Source organism: Miscanthus floridulus, chromosome 2 (genome assembly GCF_019320115.1).
Source record: "Miscanthus floridulus cultivar M001 chromosome 2, ASM1932011v1, whole genome shotgun sequence".
NCBI lineage: Eukaryota > Viridiplantae > Streptophyta > Magnoliopsida > Poales > Poaceae > Miscanthus > Miscanthus floridulus.
The window spans coordinates 143,998,567-144,003,664 of NC_089581.1; positions in this window are offsets into that span (position 1 = coordinate 143,998,567).

Below are 5,098 nucleotides of genomic sequence, written 5' to 3' on the forward strand. Positions count from 1 at the left end.
TCGATCCAATTCAATGGTGTTCTACATTTTCTGCCATATAAAGCTTCGAATGGGGCCATCTTGATGCTTTCTTAATAACTATTATTATAAGAAAACTCAGCTAACGGTAACCATGACTCCCATGATCCCTTAGAAGACAATACACAGGCTCTCAACATATCCTCCAAAACAGCATTTACTCGTTCAGTCTGACCATCTGTCTGAGGATGATAAGCGGTACTGCGAATCAAACTAGTTCCTAAGCCTTTGTGTAAATGTTCCCAAAAATGAGCCGTGAACTGTGAGCCTCTATCAGACACTATGGTCTTTGGTATTCCATGCAACCTCACAATTTCTGCGATATATCTCTCGGTATATTGAGGTGGTCGATAATCTGTTTTGATAGGCAAGAAATGAGCGGTCTTGGTAAGACGATCCACAATTACCCAAATTGAATCATGTCCTTTTTGAGTAGTGGGCAAACCCGTGATAAAATCCATACTGATATCGTCCCACTTCCAACTAGGGACTGATAAGGGTTGCAACATACCGGCAGGTTTCATGTGAATGGCTTTCACTCGACAACATATGTCATATCTGGCAACATATGCTGTAATTTCTTTCTTCATTTTGGTCCACCAATAGCGAGACCTTAGTTCTTGATACATCTTACTACTTCTGGGATGGATGGATAGCTTAGAAAGGTGAGCTTCATCCATGAGTTTACTTCTAAGCTCTCGATCCTTGGGAACCACAAGACGGTTGTCAAACCACAACACGTCCTGCTCATCCACTTTGAAGTGTTGAGACAGCTTTTCTTTTATTTTCTCTTTGATGTGGAATATCCCCTTGTCAGTTTTCTGGCCTTCTATTATCTTACTCTCCAAAGAGCAACTAATCTGAATACTATGTAACACAGCAGGATGCATTAGATCGAACCCATCTTCTAGTAATGGCTGCACATTCAAGTAATGTGACTTCCTGCTCAAAGCATCTGCCACTACATTGGCTTTACCAGGATGATATTGCACATTCAAGTTGTAATCCTTGATCAATTCCAACCATCTACGCTGTCTTATGTTTAGCTCTGGTTGGGTAAAGATATACTTAAGACTCTTGTGATCGGTGAAGATGTTGCACACATTACCAAGTAGATAATGTCTCCAAATTTTTAGGGCGTGCACAACTGCAGCAAGTTCAAGATCATGTGTGGGATAGTTGATCTCGTGCTTCCTCAATTGACGTGATGCATAAGCTATGACTCTCCTTTCTTGCATAAGTACACAGCCTAATCCAGTTTTTGATGCGTCGCAAAACACATCAAATGGTTTCTCAATATCTGGTTGTGCTAGAACCGGAGCAGTGGTCAACAGTTTCCGCAAAGTGTGGAAAGCTGCTTCACACTCCTCTGTCCACACAAACTTGTGATCCTTCTGTAGGAGGCTTGTCATCGGTTTGGCGATCTTCGAGAAATCTGGTATAAAGCGACGGTAATAACCGGCTAGTCCTAAGAAACTTCTAATCTCAGGAACTATGGTCGGTGCCTTCCAATTCATAACTTCTTGCACCTTACTTGGATCGACTGAAACTCCATTCTCTGACAGAATGTGACCAAGGAAAGGAACTTCCTTCAACCAGAATTCGCATTTGCTAAACTTAGCATACAATTGATGATCTCTAAGTCTGGTCAAGACAGTTCTCAGATGCTCTTCATGATCTTTTTCGTTCTCGGAGTACACCAGAATGTCATCGATGAACACTACCACAAACTTATCCAATTCTGGCATAAAAACTGTATTCATCAAAAACATAAAGTATGCAGGAGCATTTGTCAAGCCAAAAGACATGACAAGATACTCATACAACCCGTATCTGGTGGAGAATGCAGTTTTCGGTATATCCTGTGGCCTAATCTTAATCTGATGATAACCGGATCTCAAATCTATTTTTGAGAACACCTTGGCCTTGGATAATTGGTCAAACAGAACATCAATATGTGGCAAGGGATATTTATTCTTGATGGTCACAGCATTGAGTGGCCTATAATCTACGCACATTCTCAACGTGCCCTCTTTCTTCTTTTTCATAAATAAGGCGGGACATCCCCATTCAGACTTGCTTGGCCGAATAAACCCCTTTTTTGACAAATCTTCTAATTGCTTCTTCAGCTCAGCTAACTCATCTAGAGGCATCCGATAGGGTCTCCTTGAAATTGGAGCTGTTCCAGGGACTAGCTCAATTCCAAACTCAATCTCCCTATCTGGCGGAAGACCAGGTAGCTCATCCGGGAATACGTCCGGGAATTCACACACCACCGAAATCTGATGAATAGGAATGACTGCCGTAGCACATGTAACACTTATAAGGTCTATTCTTCGAGGCAATGGTACTTGGAAAGTACCCTCACCCAGGGGATCCTTAAGGGTAAGTACTCGACTTCCCGTATCTATGACTGCTCCCCAATCCTTCATCCAATTCATCCCTATAATGACATCCAAAACTAATCCAGGCATAACTATTAAGTTCACTCGGAACTTCCTGCTACCTAATTCAAGGGTTGCCCCTCGAACCATTCGGTTGGTCAAAACATCAGCCCCTGCTGAACTTATACGGTAACCATAACCCAATTCTGTGTATAGTTGTTCATGTTTCTGTGCAAATGCTTGACTCATAAAAGAATGCGATGATCCAGAATCAAATAGAACAACTGCAGGGTTTTCATTGACAGTAAACTTACCAGCAGTGACGGGCTCTCCCTCTGGAATTTCATCCACTGTTGTACTGTGCACTCTAGCATTATAAGTCTGCTGCTTCTTCTTGGGCGGGTACGGACAAAACTTCGAGAAATGACCGGGTTGATCATAGTTATAGCAGGGTCCTCTTACTGTCCCGGCAGATCCCACAGCTCCCTTGGAACTGCCTTGTACCGCAGTTGCGGCAGCTCTGTTGGGCTGTACTGCCATCTTGTACGGCTTTTGAGGTCCATGGAAATTCTGACTTCTTGGCTGAGGTGGCCGGAATCTAGCACCAGGTGCCGATGGGCGATATGGAGGACGACCTCCCATAGGTGCTCTAGCTTGAGACGGCCCACCTTCAAAGGCTCTCTTGCGTGTCTTGGCTGCGGTACTGGCGTTGTTATTCTTCTCCTGCTTCAGACAGTCGCTGATGAAGTCGTTGAATCTGACGCGGTTGTTGGTACCAACATGCTTCATCATTTTTGGATTGAGACCCCTCTTAAAACTGGCTATCCTTTTGGCATCTGTGTCAACCATGTCGGGAGCATAGCGACACAAGTTGTTGAAGGCATGTAGGTATTGCGTCACGGTTTTGGTACCCTGGTTCAATGCCAGAAACTCTCCCAACTTCATTTCAGTCAGCCCGGGTGGGATATAGACTCCGCGGAAGGCCTCAGCAAACTCTCTCCAAGAAATTTGAGCATTTGGAGGGAAGGTGGTGCGATGGTGCTTCCACCACATTCCCGCCGGTCCTTGCAATTGAAGTGCGGCATATTCCGTTTTTAGAACCTCAGTCATCCTCAACACACGGAATTTATCTTCCATCGTGTTGATCCATTCCTCAGCATCGAGTGGCTCTATTGCTTCCTTGAATACGGGTGGCCTGGTGTCCATGAAATCTTTGAAGCTGCTATATTGGTTTACTCCCATGCCACCGCCTTGATTGTTACCACGTTGCACGTTGTTGGCTATGGTGCGCAGAAAATCTTCCATGTTCTTCTGAGATTGTTCCGCGTTGCGCTGACTCCCGAGTAGCTGTGCGAGAAACATCTCGGGGGTAAATGGGGGAGGAGGTGGCAAATGCGGTTTATGGGGAGGCTCATTGTTGTTGCCATGGTTTCCACCACCACCACCACCACCACCGGTCCCAGTTCCGTTAGCACCGGGCTCAGCGGCTTCATACGTGGTTCGGCGAGTGTTTGTCATCTGCATATTTCAGCAACACGTAACGATTGAGTGAAGCTGTAATAATTGCGAGTGAAGGAAAATTTATGCCGTACTGAATTTACTGGAGAGAATAAATTCATACAATAAAATAGAGGCACAACAATCGCATTCCAATTAAAACAACAGCACTTAATCGAATTACTTAAACGGCAAACATCGCGTCCATACAATCACATTGCCAGCATACATACACTGGACTTTTTATGCGTTCAGATATCGCATTTGAAACTCAAGTTCCAACCACATGCCAAGTCTCATACGTTCGAAGCAACATACGATAGATTACATGCCAACAAAAGAAAGGTCATCGCGACAAGACCTAGATACTAGCGTAAAGCAACTAGCCTACTCCTCGGGGCCATCGTCGGGATCGGAGACGTCACCATCGCCTCCAGGTGAAACTACAGGCTCATCCTGGTCATCGTCATCGATGTCCATGCCAGCGGCGTTCGATGGAGCATATGGGCCAACCCCATTGTAGAGCGCGTGAAACTCCTCGTGTAGGTTGCCGTTGTATTCCTCTAGCTCATCGACTCTCTGCAACAGAAGGTTTCTTGCGTTCCAGGCTTCATTCCTTTCCTGAACCAACTGTCCAATCATGCGGTCTGCATTGTTGTTGGCTTGAGTCAACGTATGCACTCGCTGCATAGCTATATCACCTCTCTCAACCGCCTGACCTCGCTGTAAGTTCATATCAGCCAACTGCTCCTGCAAGCTAGCTATAGCACGTGCCTGTCTCTTCTTCTGCTTCTTCCCTTTGAGCTTATCCTCACTACGCAAACCAGTCAAAGTCCAGTAGGAACTCTCGAGACCCTCATACGCTCTGATGGCGGCGAACATAGCACTCATTGCCTGGTTGTCGCTAGCCTGTCCCTCAGCTGGACCTCTGACCAATGCACTTCCTTGAGGCTGAACCCAAATGGCATCGCGAGGATCATCCCTAGGAAAAGTACCAGCTAGAGCTGCAGCAAGCTCACTAGGAAATCTGCTCATAATGTCCCTGATGACACGGAAGGCTGCTCCCTCTGCACCCTCAGCTGGAGTGCGACCCTCAAACTCCAAATGCCAACCATCCTAATCTGGAGCATCACCGAGAGCAGGAACCGTGATCTCCACCACTGCGAGTCCATCCTCTATTAACTGGCTCTCATTCCAAG